General features: G+C 44.9%; 1 non-coding gene across 1 annotated transcript; it reads right to left on the reverse strand.

Moving 5' to 3' along the window:
* Positions 1-5,716: 5,716 nt before the first annotated feature.
* LOC115288890 lies at positions 5,717-5,900 on the reverse strand. Its single transcript, XR_003907268.1, has one exon. It is a non-coding gene; the product is annotated as a U2 spliceosomal RNA (small nuclear RNA).
* Between the last annotated feature and the right edge of the window lie 11,674 nt (positions 5,901-17,574).

The raw sequence follows: 17,574 nt of genomic DNA on the forward strand, positions 1-17,574 counted from the left end.
ACTCAACATGAAAATGAAGGTGAAATTTAATGTCTCTTTTCAGCCTCAGAAGAGCAAGTTGGAGGGTAAAATGTTTGGCGGGAGGGGTCCAAAACCCAAGAGGAAGGGTAGGACCACAGCTTTCACATCCCAATAGGTAGATATGGGAATGAGCCATTGTTCCAGGAGCCTGTGGGCTTTCCAGGAGTCTTATCTACTTTAATCAATCAGGGAAAACATAGGGACATCACCAGTGAGTATCAGCAGGTATAAGTACATAGACATGGTCTGGTGAATATGTTGCCTTACCTTAGTTTTCCTCACAGAGAAAGACAGGGACTTTACTTGGGTGTGGGGTTCATGGGGTGTAGTGGCTGAGAGAGGTTAAGTGTTCCAGGTAACACTGCCCAGGCTCATGGCACCACTTTTCATTTCAAAATATATGGTAAAAGTCAGTTATACTCATATTTACACTTAAATTTAAGATACTATATTAAGACAAAGTTTTATCATCTTGCTTCTAACTCAGGGCTTATCAGTTTCAACACAATGAAAGATGAGGACTTGCTATATATGTGGGTATTTATTTGGGACTCAAACCCTGAAACAGAACCATTGTATGTCATGTCCCTCCACTTAGAACCGCCTTTCCCCTGGTCTTTACCTAACTGACTCCTATTCTTCATCCTATCTCAGTGTCATAGTTCCTCAGAGATGCTTTCTTGTACCCATGGGTTGAAATTAGGTCTTCATGTAAGATCTATCAAAGTGTCCTGTATTTTCCTTTGGAGACCTTATCACATGAAAAAGTAGTCACAAACTGTGATAAACTATTTAACCTTTCTTTCTGGCACTGGTTAGTAAGGTCCTTGAAGGTAAGGATCATGGCTGTAGTGCACGCTCACAATCCTTCCACTGCTGAGCAGTATTTGTTTGAATGAATGAATGAATGAATGAATGAATGAATGAATGAATGAATGGTCTTGTCAGGAAAGCTGAGATTTAGTTTGCATTCTACCACTGTCTGCTTCGATGGCCATGGCCTTTCTTCGCTCAAGTTTCCTTATCTGTTAAATGATGCTTTTGGAATGGAAATTCTGAGAACCCTGTAACAACACTCCAATCCATTGAAACCCACCTCGGGTTGGGTCCTTCTTTGGCAACTCCTTCAGCTCTTTCATTAATCCCTCAAATAATCCCAACTCCCCAACACATTAATGACAAGGAATCTTTTTACTGTTGATTCCACAGTTCCCTTGAAGGAAACTATAGTTCACAATTCGGACCACTCCACTCCCCAAGTTCTCAGTTGACGTTTCTTCATGACTCACTTTTTGACTCTTCTGCTGCTTCTCCCTTCCTAGTCTTCCCTCTACTTTCTGCAGCCTCCCATAGTTCTCTGTTTCACTTAGAGCAGTTGCACACTTGCCTACACAGCCTTCTTACTAGCTGCCTCCTATGTTCCTATCATCGTTGCTCCTCAGATGTCTAGTGAACTGACTGCATCTCGACCTCTTTTTGTGTTTTTTTCCAACTCATTGACATTGTGTTGGTAGCTTAGGTCAGCTGTGGTGGGAATACTTACCACAGAAATTGACAAATGTTCTAAATCAAGGGTTTTCTGTCTTGGAGAAGCCATTGTTACACAGTTACTGGCAAATCGCTGTCTGAGCTCCTCCAGCCAGGCCATCACCTAGTTTACAAAGTTTATTGAACCCAAAGACCCTTCATCACTAAACTTACATATAGTTTTTAATTCCTCATGGTTCAGGCAGAGTAGTGGGAGCTGAGGAAGGTTCATATAAAATAGTAGCTGTATTGGGCAAGATCCCTCTGGGAAAACATAACCAATGTCAGGTAGATCCAGATAGGAAGCTTAATGTGGGAAACTAACTACATATTAAGGTTGATAGAACTAAAAAGGCACACAGATGAAGCAAGCCCTAGATTATTTTTTTAATAGTTTATTGTCAAATTGGTTTCCATCTAACACCCAGTGCTTTTCCCCACAAGTGCCCTCCTCGATTACCACCACCTCCCTTCCCTTTCCCCCTCGCAGCAAGCCCTAGATTAACAGGATGCCATTACTACCTCTATGGCTGGAGTGACAGGGAGGGGAGGTGGTGTCACTAGAGTTTAGAAGCTAGAACTGCAGAGGGAGAGGATTCCCAGTAGAAGTGGGACCGCGAAAGAGAGGAAGCTGCTGCTGGCATGTCTCCTAAAACATGCAATGAGGGGAGTACCTGGGGTTTTTCCTTCCCTGACCTTTCCTTTCCTTGGCCAATGGAAGGCCTTGGCAGGCCTTAAATCAGAAGCCAGTTGAAATGGAGTCTGGGAAATGTAGCAAGCAGGGGGATAAGCCCCCTGCGAGCAGCACAGGACAGAGCAGGGCTGGCAGTGAATCTGACAACAAAACAGGCAAGTCACCACTCTAATAACTCATAATTTTCTGGATAATAATATCCCTGAAAAGACATCCAATGCCTTCAAGCCTACAGCCAGTCACGTGGCTTTCCTAGAGTCCTGTGTCAAGCCTTACTCTACAAGCCCACATAACTCCCTTGAGTCTGGCTTCCAAATCCATTCTACAGCAAAGAGAGATTAATTTCCAAACACTTATTGTAAGATACTGACAGTTCTAATATAGCTTCATAAAACTGATCACGAGAACCAGGGATGACCACATTTATGCAAAGATAGAAGCTTTCCCATCTTTTATTAACGGGGCATAAATAGTAATGACTAGGGACAATCTTTTCTCCCTGTCTTCCTGTTATTCATTCATTTCTTATTTTCTAAGAATCCAGGTGCTGTACCAGATACTAAGGTTACAGAGGTGGTTTAGTTCTTGTCTCTAGAGAACTTAGGGCATGGAGGGGAAGCAGATCATCAGGAGCAGAGGCCAAGGGGCTGGGTAATTCAGGATCCAGAGGCTAATCCTAAAGAAATACAAACTTCTGCTTCTTGGCCTGCTTTCACCAGGCCAGCAGCAGGGGCAGGTCATGGTCGCTGGGGTTCTTCTAAGCAGCTTCAATGGTTGCCTGACACTTGGACACTTTGGGGTTAATCCCTTTCTTACTCACATGAGGCTCCTCTTCCCCTTGGTATATCTCTACATTTGCCTTTGAGTGAATAATGCTGCTTTTCCACTTGGCTCTCTGCTCATCTTCCCGTGGGGGAGGGGTAGCTTCAGCATCTTGTCTCTCATATGGCCAGAGACTATAACTCTAGTGGTTATCAGCTCAGCAAATGTCAGATTTCTCCCCTGCCTGCATCTCACTCTGAGGCCTTGATGGGGCTGGTCCTGGTGATGTGTTGGAGAGCCCTGTCTGTGCTATGGTTCTGCTGACCTGCTCCCAGAATTGGGCCCCATGCTGCCTCTGTCCTTCCCCATCATGGGATGCCACAGTGAGCCAGGGATCTCCAGCTTGTGCTCTCATAGAGAGTCTGATGCAGGGAGCGAGAAACGAAGAGGGCAAATGTGAGACTGAAACTGAGAGCATGCGGAGAGTGGGCCAGGAGGGGAGAGACAGAGACAGAGACAGAGACAGAGAGACTCTTTCCTGATGCCACAGTGGCAATGGCAAATACTGGGGAGAGGAGAGATGTGTAAAGAGGCCTCAGAGGAAGTTCTCTGTGCACTCTGAATGTCCAGGGGAAGCTGCTGCTTTAAAGAGACATGAAGAACAGCACGTGTAATCCACTCCTATGATTTGGGGTGCTTTCCCTTTGGAGACAGGATTCCAAGACACTCAGCTGTCTTCAGGATACAGAGGGCCTGGGTTTCAAGATGTTGTGGAATTACCCGATGTTCCAGTGATGAGCCACCACGAACCCCTGCGGAAGCGAAATGCTGGAGGTGACGGCCAGCGCCCCCGGTACAGCGCGGGATGATGTGTTGGCTGCTTCCTCCCCACGTGAGCTCAAGCAAGACACTCCTCACTTGCTCATCAGTGTCCTCATCTGCACGGGGCACGATGAACGTCCTGGCCAATGCGCTCGGCTCTGTTGGGAGCCCCCAGCCAAGTGGCAGCTCTTTAGAGACTGGAATGCAGTACAGCCACGCGAGGGAATATTATTTAAATGGCATTTCCTGGTAGAGTTCGGTCACCTTCCACAAAGCGGGGGTCAGCATACTAGTGCCACCCTAGGGGATGAAATGGTCCCTACTCTCATCATTTCTTTTTCTTTTTACTGAATTAGAAACAAAACTCTCGGGGGAGCCTGGGTGACTCAGTGGGTTGGGTGTCCAACTTCGGCCCAGGTCGTGATCTCACAGTCTGTGGGTTCAAGACCTGCTTTGGGCTCTGTGCTGACAGCTCAGAGCCTGGAGCCTGCTTCTGGTTCTGTGTCTCCCCCTCTCTATGCCCCTCCCCCACTCATGCTCTGTTTCTCTCTATCTCAACTATAAATAAACATACAAAAAATTAAAAATAAAAAAAAAGAAACAAAACCCTCATGGCTTGTATGTGAGGATTGCTAACAGTGCCCCTACCTTAGAAATGCCTACAAAAATTCCACTCATCTCTGTTTAAATTGTCTGCATTGTGGAGGAGGAAGCCATAAGGGTTTCTCCAGAAGGAAGTGTGTGATCCAGGCCTTGTGGGTTAGACTTTCGAAGAGCTGGGGGCTCTAGTGGCCACGAAGAGCATAGGAAGAGAGTTTCTCAGGTTTTCAAGGGTGTGCTCTGCAGCCCAGTCACTGAGCGTTGGTGTGTACTTGGGTATGTGTGTCTGTGTGTGCTCGTGCATTGATCCGAAGAAGCGGCAGTAGCTGAGACCAGGTCGGTTTCCAGTGCCAACAAACTGCTTGCTTTTCAGAAAGAGTAGAGTTTTCCTTGGCTCCATTGCCAGCCGCTTTATCTGTTTTCATTTCAAAGATGTGTTTCCAAAGCACCATTTCCTGAAATCTTTTGGCTGCAGCCAGGTATGAGATTCCCAGTTGCAAGCCCAGAGAGAAGGTGGGCTGCCAGGGACACGTTTACAATGGGGTGGGTCATCCCAAGGAGTGCTGGGCTGAGGTCTTGCCAAAAAGTGGGGAGGGAGCCAGAAGCAAGGACTCTCCATGGAAAATGTTCTCCCTCCAGCTCCAATTGGAAAGTCATGTCTAAGAATTTTCATTTGAATATCAGACTTGAGTTCTTGTCATTGAGGAGGGGATATCAAGCTTCAGGATTAGCAGAGGGAGACAAGTTGAAGTGAGTCCTTTCCCACAAAGCCTTTCTGCTAACCTCCTTTCTATCATCTCCCTGTGTTTACTGTTCACCCTGTCTTATCTTGATCACATCTTTGTGTGCTTATTGCCATTTGCATAAATATCGCACCTACCCTGCCAGAATTTGAGCTCTGAACTCATGTCATATTTACTCATCAATTCTTCAGTGTCTAGCACAGTGCCTTGTACACTGTTGGTGCTTAATAAATGTTGGTGCTGTAAAAGACCAAATGATGGAGACCTAGAGCTATTAACAAGGTCTTGATTAGAGATTTATTTATTTCACATGCATTTATCGAGCACCTAAATATGCCAGGCCCTGTTGCAGGCAGTGGGAAGGGCTGGGAACAAATGACACATGAAGATAAAAGGAATGACCCTAAAGATAACTTCTTGTGTTTTTTCCCTCCTACTTTTAATGTCCCTGATTGTTGAGGAATTTTTGGCTATGCTCAGGTCCCTGTCTTGTCCTTCCCGTATTCCTGGTCCTTTGGCCCTGTCCAGAGCCTGTCTTTGGGACTTATCTTGTTGGTCCTCCAAAGGTCTTTAAACAGCCCCAGACTGGTTAGTAAACTGAGTATCTCTCTCTCAGCTCTCCTATTTGACTTAAACACTCAAAAATAGGATTTTTAAAACCAATTCCCAAGTTATTAAGCTGACAAGAACAGATACTATACTTGATCTTAGCCAAAAGACCAAGAAGCAATCCCAATTCTCTAGCTATCAAAGCTTACATGCTTGGATCATAGCTAGTTCTGGAGACAAAATCTCCCTGTTTCTCTCTGATCAAGATGAAACTTAGATCAAAATGGAAAGCTACCTTAGAGAACAACATGAGTTGCAGAAGAACCATAGATGGACATATGTGGCAGGAGGGGGGCAAAGATCTGGTCATTCTATGTGGAAGAGCCATGTTTCCTAGCAGGATCCTCTGCTTCTCCCACAACGGCTTTTGTCCTACAGACTGCATCAGGCGCGAGTCCTGGAGAACACGGGCTTGGAAGATGGAACTCCATACTTAGTTATATTTGCAGAAATGGGAGGAGCCTGCAAGTTTATAATTTCAAACTCCTCCAAGCTCAGAAAGGAGATACACCCAAGGTGATGGCAATCACATAGCCTAGTGGCAGAGCAAAGGTTTTAACACTTAGAATCAAAATGGGTAGAGGAAAGTATTCTTGTCTCTAATTTGAACAATCCCAGCATTTCTCCATAGCTGTAAGAAGCACCATCCCAGATTAGATTTGAAACCAGGCTGTATGAAGAACAATTGAAGGACGCAAGCATGCCTGGTCCATGGAAAAGGGGAGAGTGGGGACACGGGAGGTGATATTGTACTCTAAAGAACTGGAACAAAGCAGGGGCTTATGTTTTTCTCCTGTGTGGTCCCACAGGACTGAGCTGGCCTCTGTGGGTCCAAGTTATAGAGAGGAAACTTCTTCCTCAGCTCAAGGGAAATGCTTCTTGCTGCCTGACAATGAAATATACATAAAAGTAATGAGCTCTCTGCTACTGGAAGTTCTCAAGGAAGAACTAGATGGCAACTTGGTGCATTATTGAGGTGGCTTTTACCTCAAATGACCCCTTAGAATTTGAGGTGAACATGGTGCATGCTCTCGTCTGTCTGACAATAGTTCTGGAAATTGGGTGTGAGGGTGACCATTTACGTTATCATTCTCAGAACGTCAGAGCTGCTGCACTGCTGTTCCCTGACTTCCGTCTGCCGTGGTCTGAAATTGCTGAGTGTAGCTTCAGAGAGGGCAAGTAGGCTCAGCCTCCCCTGCCAACAGAACAGTGATGGCAGCTCCTGGAGGCTGCATGGGAGGTGACTTGCGACAGCAGGAGACGTGCTCATGTAGCCACGTTTTGCAGGACTGGAGATGTGCTGGATATATACCTGATTTCCCTGGTCCTCTCTGTTCTTTTTCTAAACAGAAGCCTTTTAGCCCAAATCTATCCTCTTGTTATAGTTCCCACCAGTCTGTCTCTCCTTCTTTCTCTTCTACTTGTTCTAGACTATGGTTCCTTCCCTCTTTTATGAAATAGGCTTTTCTAGGACCATGTTGTTCATAAAAGCAGGGCACTGGGACATGAGGGGTGAGCCAAAGGTGTGTAGGAATCTCCCTTTCTCTTTCCTCTTCCCTTCTGCCATCAGCTGGACTGATGCTGAAACCTGTCAGGGCCTTGTTAAAATGCAAAGACCATCCCACTCCCTCCCAGGAGGCGGTTACCCAAGTAACAGATAGACACGGATTATGTAGTGCAGATTGTTTCTTCTAGTTCTTTTCCTCTGAGAGTATGGGGGCCTGGGTGGGGAAGCTGAGAAGGATGAGGGAGCATTCAGGGTCTAAAGCAGGTGAGGGAGGGGAGCCGTGAGGGCTGGGAACTTTCAGACCCATAAACTATCTCATTAGGAAAGGGCCTTGGTAGTCTGGTCTGACTTCCTCTCTGTGCAGATGGGAAAACCAAGGACCCCTGAGGCAGATTTGACCAATGTCATGAGTGACAAGGGCACACTCCTATCTTTAGGAGTCCTTGAAGGTTTCTGGCCAAGAGCTTTTCCAGGCTGGAAGTGAATTTCCTCAAGTTGGGAAGTTTGGATACATGATGGCCACTGGATAATGACAGAAATTATCATAGGGCTATATCTTGACTTGAAGCCATATTAGGGCTAATCAGTGATCCCTCTCTGGTTTATGTATTTTGGAAAAAAAAAGGAATAGCAATTTCCTCCTTCATAGGAAGTGTAGGAAACACTAAAGGATGTTCTAGAGTTTCTATCTCTGGATGGCAAATCTTATAGTCCACATCTCCTCAAGCCCTTATCTTCAACATTTTTACCTGGAGAATTCCTAAGACAAAGTAGGTACTTGCCACATGCTTTTAAAATAGAGTAAAAATTCCCCTTTCCCACTTGTGGAGTGTGTGTGGTGGGGAGAAGAAATAGATATATTGAGATCCTGAAGACATTGCCCACTGTTCTATGGATTCATTATGCATCTCATAATAGAACTTCCCAGACAAATGACTGAGTTTGGGATCATTTACTACTCATTCCAAGGGCTTAGTGGAACAGTGGTGAGGTATTCTTGCTCATCTAGGGCTAAGGTTATCCTGTATAACCATATCACCACCAAGCAGCCCAGAGGCTCTAAATGGTCCTGTAATCTCTTTCTCCTTTGGGGGAGATTGCCAGTGTGTTTTTTTCAACACTTTCGAAATCGCAATTGTTTATAGTAACTAGAGATGGCAGAACCTGGCTAAAGGGGGATGGCTGAGTTTTATCTAACCCCTAATTTAGTTCTCTTAAGTTTGTCCAAGTTCCTGAGACGCTTTTCCCCTGTAAGTTAAACCATTGTTTGTCAAGGGAAATATAAATTAAGAGCTCTGTTTTCTGAGTTAAGTGGAAATTTGGTTCAGGGCAGCAGATTTTCGCTATGCTCCTCAGATCTCCAGTATAACATAGGAACTGGAGTCAGTGTATGACTTAGACTTGATGAATTCTGGAGGAATCCAAAACTCAAGGAATGTGGGAGTTATGCAGAGCCAGGAACCCAGCCTAAATTTGACTCATCAGAGCTTTTAATAATCAGGTCGGAAATTCCATGGCATTATTGAAAGGAGCAAATCTCTTTCCCTTTACACAAAATGGATTCTGAAACTATCCATATCCTCGAATTGGACTCTGAGATGGATAGAGCCAAATGCTATGCCCAGACCAGGAACAGTGACGCCATGGTCATCCCCATATTTATTGTAGAAGGATAGCTAAATTTCTAGGACTATGTGAACTGTCCAATTATGGATTTCTGGATGGTGTGATTTGGAAGACACATAATTAAGAGGATAACTCTGGCCAAACTTGAGTTTGTAAAACTGGTATAGAGCCAATAAGAAATAACACAAACATACTTCAATTTCTCTTTGTAGGGCTAGAAATGATGATTTGCAAGCTTTGAGCTTTGACAGTGGCAGTGAAAAGCAAAGCTATTGGAAACCATGTGTCTTAGTGGGCATTCACAAAGCACTAAATTCCATCTTCGGCACCTCCCCAATCCAATGACCAAGCCAATAAGCCAGGATTTCCCATGGTTACCTTTACAGACCTCAGAAAACATTAAAAACAGATGATGAGTCAAACTGTTACAGAGTATTAGCAGGCTGAAAACAATAGCCCTATTTAGCTAAATTATTAAAAGCCACCACAGATAATTCAAATAAGTCCCTCTGGGTTAGTATTTCTCAAGAGTGGTCAGTGTCTGACCACCATTTAGAAAACACACGGGATGAAAATGCAGATGTCGGAACTCTACTACCAAATCCAATAAATTCGTATTTCTGGTGGGGGTGGGTAGGGTATCCGGGGATCTGCATTTTGGACAAAATGTTGCCATAGACTGAATGGATGGTCAACTTTGCACATATATGTACTATGATTTTTAAATACAGTAGATCCTATTGTGATCAATGAACACAACTCATATTCAGAGAAGAGCTGACTTGACATAGCTTTGGATTTCGATGTACTCTCTCAATCAGTAGATCTTAATCATAAGGCAGTGGTTTATAAAACTTCTTGGCTCTAGAAAATGACTTTCACACTTAGAAAAAGTTGAGAGCCATGCTCTAGAAGAAATAAGTGTTCAGGTGTGTAATATTGGTAGCAGCATACTTCTGAGAAGATAGATGGATTCAGAGGAATGGACACTTCCTGGAGGTTCCCATGGGCCCAATACTCAGCTTTCCGGCTATTTACATGTCTGGGCTCCAGTGCAGGTCTTAGGGATTGAAGTTCAACTTCTTACCTACAGCTGTCTTCTGAAAGAGATGAGAGCAGGAATGTTCTGGCCTTATGGGGAGGAGGGACACTGCGAGGGTGAGCAGAGAAAGGACTCTAGAAACCAGACACATTTAGATTTAAGGACCTCAATATTTTGCAAAGGCTTGCTCTGCTTGTGATAATGTGTATCTAAATTACACATTATCTGGCTGCGGCCCTTAGCTCCCAGCTGTGGCCTGCTATCACGCATGTTGTGGCAGGAGCCCTGGGCTGTGCTGGAATTAAGAAGGTGGGAGGAAGCCTGGGACTGGCCAGAGGAGTTTCGCCTGAGTGATCTGAGGCCTGGAGAGTTATGACTCGGGGATGAGGTGGAAATTGGCATCTCATGGCTTTGCGAGCCTCCTCTGACTCGTGCCTTCCTTTTTCAGGATGCCAAGTTGCAAGATTAGCTCTCTGGCTTTGGAACTGGACTTGGTGTTTGGAAAACCGGTGACTCCTTAGTGTCACAGCCCTGCCACACCCTCTCCCCTCTGCTCTCCGGGTTGACCACCCAGCCTGCCTCCCACTCTCGGGACAGCCATGTGGCCTGACCACCGCTGTAGAGGGCTAGGGAGTCCGGGGGACAGTCCTGAGGTTACCTCAGGACACATCTCTCCAATGCTGTCCTCTGGGTCTTGCGTGAGGAAGTCAGGGGTCCCTTCCAACTTGGCTCCCACTCCAGCTCACCAAGCGCAGCGATGTGTCATAACTCAGCAGGAGCAATTTCAGAGAAACAAAGCATCTACACCACTCGGATTAATTATGTAATTGTTTTCTAAGAGCTAAAAATGACAATTTTATACAGTCATTCTCTTAATGCTAGGGGTATTGAAAGTTCATCACCTCTTTTTTTTGGATATATATGAATATAGCAGAAGTGTTTCGAGATATTGGCTGACCTTTTCTCGACAATATTTATCCCATTCTATCCCCCTGGCCCCTATGTGTGTATGTGCATGTATGTGCAGGGTGTGTGCACACACATGCTCACACGTACACACATGGACAAGCACACTCACCCTTTTCAACCTAGTGGGATGCTCTCGGGGCAAGGTAAGACTAACGTAGTGTCCAAGAATAGAAACAACAGCTCTCTTTGGCTTTAGCCTTTTTTTGTTTATTATTGAGATATAACTGACATGTAACATTATAGTAGTTTTGGGTGTACAACTTAGTGAATCAGTATTCGTATACACTGCAAAATGATCACCACAATAAGTCTGGTTACCTCCCATCACAATATAGAGTTACAAAGCCCACAACCTCAAGGAAATGGAGAGGAGAGGGCTCAACTCATTGTAAAAAATGCCTGGAGGCTCTCTCCATGATTTGGCCATTGTTGACAAGGTCGTTATGAACATTGGGGTACAGGTGCCCCTATGCCTCAGCACTTCTGTATCCCTTGGGTAAATCCCTAGCAGTGCTAGTGCTGGGTCATAAGGGAGTTCTACTGATAGTTTCTTGAGGAACCTCCGTACTGTTTTCCAGAAAGGCTGCACCAGTTTACATTTCCACCAACAGTGTAAGATGGGGCCCGTTTCTCCACATCTTAGCCAGAATCTATAGTCTATTGATTTGTTCATTTTAACAGATGTGGTATATATATACAATGGAGTATTACATGGCACTGAGAAAGAATGAAATATGGCCATTTGTAGCAAAGTGGATGGACCTCAAGGATGTCATGCTAAGTGAGATAAGTCAGGCGGAGAAAGACAAATACCATATGTTTGCACTCATAGGTCTAACAGGAGAACAGGAGAAACCTAATGTAGGACCATGGGGAGGGGAAGGGGGAAAGAGAGTTGGGGAGAGAGAGTGACACAAAACCTGAGAGACTATTGAATACTGAAAATGAACCGAGGGTTGAAGGGGGAGGGAGAGGGGGAACGGAGGTGGTGGTAATGGAGGAGGGCCCTTGTGGGGAAGAGCACTGGGTGTTATATGGAAACCAATTTGACAATAAACTATTTAAAAAATGCCTGGAGGAACCGCTATCAGAAAATATAAGCAGAAGTGAAGAAAATGGACAGGAAAATGATGAGGGTTAACCTTTGGCAGGTGCTGGAAAGAGAAACCCCGCTTCTGAGACAGAACCTCAGGTTGGGAATGTCTATGCTCTGAGTCTCAGCAGCAAGGGCCTCATGCTTCCAGGCCTCAGTGTTTAGCACACAGGCTGCAGAATGGGATCTATGTCGCAGACCACAGCATGGGGAGTCCCTGGGTCTGACTGGGCAGGTAGGAGGAGCAAAAGACAACTCAGTAGCAAGGACTGATGGCCATTGGTGAACTGATATGCAAAGGGTATCTCTGGAGATGCTCATATGGTTAGATGGCCTGAGATCTGATGGGCCTCAGTCTTCTGTGAGCCCCAAAGTTAGTCCCTGCCTTAGGGAAAGTGAAGGATTCTTGACAGGATTGCATGCTAGTGCATCAGAATAGCACCTCAAACCATAAATTCCTTTGTTTTCCCCCCAAAGAGGTGATTTTTGCTGTATTTCCTAGCAGTGGTCTGCAAGCTGGCACACAGTGTCCAGGAAAGGGGCCTGAGACTCAGCAGAGCTGGTGGCCACTCAGTCCTGTGTCTTTACTGAACATCTGTGATGCTTACTGGAGCCCTTCTCAGGCTTGGAGGCAACTCCATAGTCACTGAGGGTCTTAAGTCCCCTTTTACTGCAGCAAACTTCAGAGCTAGGGCCAAAAAAAGGGTATGTTAATACCTCCCAGTCACGATATTTTCTCTTGAATCCACATGATTTGGAAAAAATGTGAGTCAGGACAGATGAGAAAAGACAGAGAGAAATAAAGCATTTGAATATTTCTGGGTTCACTCATTCTGCTGTAAAATGCTCAGAGCCATAAATGAACATTTACACTAATCCTTTTGTCTTTCATTTAATTCCTCAGATGTGTTCCTTCTAAAAAAAGCAATTTTGAAGGTGGGGAGGGGTAATCATTTTATGCCATTGTAATGTGGGCATCCTCCCCAGGAGCCTAGGAAATGTCTTGCAGATTTCAAAGGCTTCTTAACCTTTTCTGACATTTAAAAGCAAGCAGAAACTCTGCCAGAAAAAAAGTGAGCTGAAAACAACGGTCAAGTTGATGTCCAACTGGAAGGAGCCCGGTTCCTCCAAATTCCTTCCCTTTTACACACTGTCCATTATTAAATGGCACTACAGAACACTGATGTTTCTCTCTTAAAACACACACACACACACACACATACACACACACACACACACACACACACACACACAAATTGTTTGTTGTGGCTAAAACAAGCCCAGGGAAGACTGTCAGCAGAGCATGGTCCAGATAATATTTTATCCCTTTTTTCTATCATTAGGGTTTTTAAGGGTGGTTTTTCAAAACTGGGAGGATTAGAACAGGGCAGTTGAGAAATTTACAGCTGAGCACGAACTCGCTCTCTCTCCCCTCCCTCCCCATCTCTTTAACAAGTTAGCAGCATGTGGCTTGCCCTTGTTCCAGCAGCGATTATTAAAATAGAAAACACCTTTGGCCATAAACACAAGTGAAAATTGAAACACGCTCATGAAAGTTTATTATTTTTTGCTTCAATAACTTCACCCTACATGGAGAACTTTATTTGCCTCTGGAGGTCTTTGGGTTAGGTAATGAAAAAACATGGGGGGGTGGGGTAGGGGATCCCAAGCCATCAGGGTTGGGAGGCAGCTGGGGGTGGCTTGCATCTTGGCCCTGGGCCTTCAGCACTGCTCAGGCGTGGAGGCTTTCACGTGCTAGAGCCTGCTTCCCTACTCTCTCTCCTGGGGGCCACCCTGCCTTTAGGGTCATGCCCAGGGAGTTGGGCAGCAAGCTGGTTTAAAGCCAGTCTGCCCCTCTGCTGGCTTGCTGGCCCTGCATTCGAGTCATCTGGCTGATTCTATAGGCTTCCTGCAGCTTTGCTTTGACTTAAGGCACTTTTAGCTCCTGACTGGAATCTTCCACACTCCTAAACTTAAAAGGGATACAGGAGGAGGTAGGAGAGCAGATATTGAAGGGACAATGATGAGACACTAGAATGAGAGAAGAGGCCTAAAATTGAAGAGGAATAGTTGAATTGGGATCATTGACTTCTGAGAAGAGACTTGACTATAATACCAGATAATGATCTTTATTTCTAGAGAAAGAGAAAAAGGATTTGAAATACAAGAGATGGATCTTACTTTATGCAAGAGATAAATAAACCTCCATTTACCTGACAGTTATTTTAGTTTTCTTGTCACTTGCAGCCAAACCGGGTCCTAAATGTGTAGTCACCCATTCTAGGTATAGGCTATCTCACTCAGAGACTGAACACAAAGCTTGAGCATAAGCCTTCTAGGAACAATGTGATAATTCTACTCCATAACCTTCTTGGGGACCAGGGCTCCAAAGAGCTCATCATTCCACCATCCCTGGAATATGGCCCTTGTCATGATGGCCCAACATGGCGTCATCCCTATTCAAGGCAGCAGATGGAGAAAGGGATGATAAAGAATGGGCCACAGGGGCAGGCCATCTGTCTCCGAAGGAAGGTTCCAAGGGGCTGTTACATGACACTCAGCTTATATTCTACCAGCAAGAAGTTACTCCGTTGGCCACACTTATTGTAAAGGAGGCTGGAAAATTCATCTTTATTAAGAGTACCAATATGCTCAGCTGAACATCTTATTGTTAATGAAGAGAGAAAGGAAAGTGACTAGAGAATACAAGCAACCTCTGTCACCATAGTTAATAGGAGTCCAGCTTTTGCTTGTCTATCGGCCTGTGCTGTTAGTCATTGTGTTCTTTCCATTGTTCCGTGAATTTACGTCTTTATCATTTCCCCTTTCACTGATCTCTGACTTTTTGTCAGTGTTGCTCCTCTGTGCATTCACATGGATTCCTATTCTTTGTCCCATAAAAAATCTTCCTCGAGGCAACTTTGTATGAAACCTGCCAGCCTTATAGTGGAGACTCAGAACTGAGAGCAAATAATATGAAAAGAAAGATATCAGGTATATTGGCCTTTTTTGTAGATTTACCACAGCTTTTTTTTTTTTTTTAGAGGATATGAGCACAGGAGTATGTGTCATTTTAGATAGCTGATTTTGTACTCATCAGTGTGGGGTAAACCCAGCTAACTTCTCAAATTCTTCCTGGGAATGGATTGATACCAGAATCTCCTTGGATCCTATCTGGCTCAGAAATTGGTGTTTTGTTCCCTTGGTGTGCTGCCTGGTTTCAGCCCCTCATCCTGAGTAGCATGACTCATATCCCATCAAATCTCCCTTTTGCTTGCTCGTATTATCCTGCTGCCTTTCTCCTGTCCATGTGAGACATTTCTGGCTGCCTCCCTTTCCAGCATAATTAAATCCAGTAGGCCTTCCAGTTGACCTCATGAGTGTGAGTTAAGCCCATTTATGAAATATGAAATGATCCCAAATGCTCATGATCCAGCTTTCCCAGGGGGCTGTGGAGGCGGGTCATATGTTAAGAGCTTCCTGTTGGAGATGCTAGAGGGAAGGCAGATGTGGCGTCCCTGGAGATAAGCAGTGCCTTCCATGGACCGAGTTCTGGTCTCAAGTGATAGTGATGATTCTCCATGTTCCCTAAGAGCCCTGTTTCATCTCCCTGTCTCACATCTCTTTCCACGGGAGGGTACTTGCTCTTTATTTTGAACAAGTCAGAAATGCCAAAATCATGTCATGTCATTTTGAGCTAATGGTTTGTGCTGTACTCTTCATTTTGATCTGAGGTGATGGGACAGAATTAAATTAACTGATCTAGATGCACTCAAAGTCCTTGCTTGCATGCCTCTGTCAAAGGTCTGAGTTAATTCTATCCAAGATTCAAAGTTACCTTGGCCTCAAGAAAGGAATGGAAGAAAGAATGAATAACTCAAGGCAAGTCAGCTCCATTGGGGAAATAGAGTTCAAAGAACCTTTGCACATATGGGCTAGTTGGTACACAGAACAAAGACGGTCATGAAGTATATCAGAAACCAGACTTGGGAAAAGTCAACTTCACCAATTACTTGGCTCTACTCTTGTAGAGGAGAAGAGATTTCTGTTCCCTCCCCCAGGAGGAGGAAGCAGAATTGGAGGGACACTTCTGGCTCCTCTTTCCATAACCCTTACCTACTGCCTGTCCCCTCTACCTGATAAGCAAGGAGGGAGAATAACTCATTGATTAGTGAGATCATGTCCAAGATCACTGATTTTGGTGGCCTGTCTCTCATGGTAACTGGATCAAAATTTGTTCTGCCTTCTCTTCTATTACCAAGATAGATCCTTGTATCTATATTTTGGGGGGTGGGAGAACGCAGTAGAAAGGAAGTTTCCTATAGAACTTTCTGAACCAAAGAAGGTTTGAGTCACGTCCTCCAACACAGTAACCATAACCCTTCTATTCGGGGGCAGGAGAACAAAGCTAATGCTTCCTTTGATCCTCATCTCAGCCCTGGTTTCAATTTTGCAGGAACCTGGGGTGGGGGGAAGAAGGCATGACAATAATTGGCTGTATGCCTGGCCTGCAGGCCCTACTCCTAAAAGGCCCTCCTGGCATAGGACTTCTTGTGTTTCTCCTTCACTCCAGGATAATTCTGTCATCCTCTGTTGTACTTATGAGCCGATATAGAGGGCAGCAAGAAAAAGAGTCATGGTCAAGACAGGTAATGTAGACTGGGAAAGTTTTGTGTGACAAAAAGGTGAATGAGAATGTGCAGGAGAAGTGTGTTGAGAAGTCAACAACTTCATTTTCTGTTAGTCCTGAACTTGAATCCTGATCTCACTTCCTTCTAGCTGTGTGGCTTTACACTTCTCTGGCTTCTCTGTGCCCCAATTCTCCAAGCTGTAAATGGGGTGAATTATAGTGCCTAACCCACAGGATTGTTTTGAGGATTAAATAAGTTATATAGTGTCAAATGCATAGAAGGTGATGGGTAAGTGTTGGCCATTACTACTGCTGTTATCATAATCGCCATCCCCCCTGTCACCATCATCATGAATGTGACATTCCTAGACACAGGTTTAGGTCTGACTTTGCTGGTAAACAGGAGTTGGGTCTTATGCTTTGAAGAACTTGTAGGGATAGTATTAAGGTTCAGGACCAAGAAGTGACATACTTGAGTTCTAGTCTCTGCATTTGGCCTTTGGCAAGGATTCCCTCTCTGAGTCTCAGTTTACATTGTTGTAAATAAGGAGTTTGGTGTCCAGTGACTCCAAGATGCTTGTCTAGAGACTGGGGCTGGGCTTGGCACCTGGCATTTACCTGGGAGCTTGTTACCAATGCAGATTTCCTGCCCACTCCCCTTAGTATCCTTATTAGGTGGGTCTCGGTGGCTTGAGAGCCTGGGTTCTTACCAAGTTTATGCTGAGATCCCCATGTAGTGTGCTTGCATCCTGGCCCCAGGGCATCATTGGGGCCTACGCTCTTACGTGCTCTGGTTGTGTTGCAAGACGCATGTGAAGGGATGGAAGGAGGGAGTGATTTGAAAAAACAAGTGACAGAGTAGAAGTCAGTTGGCAGAAATTTAGTGAAGGATTATCCTTTACCATTTTGCTCATTCAAAAACCAAGGGT

The sequence above is a fragment of the Suricata suricatta genome, chromosome 3, assembly GCF_006229205.1.
Source record: "Suricata suricatta isolate VVHF042 chromosome 3, meerkat_22Aug2017_6uvM2_HiC, whole genome shotgun sequence".
Taxonomy (NCBI): domain Eukaryota; kingdom Metazoa; phylum Chordata; class Mammalia; order Carnivora; family Herpestidae; genus Suricata; species Suricata suricatta.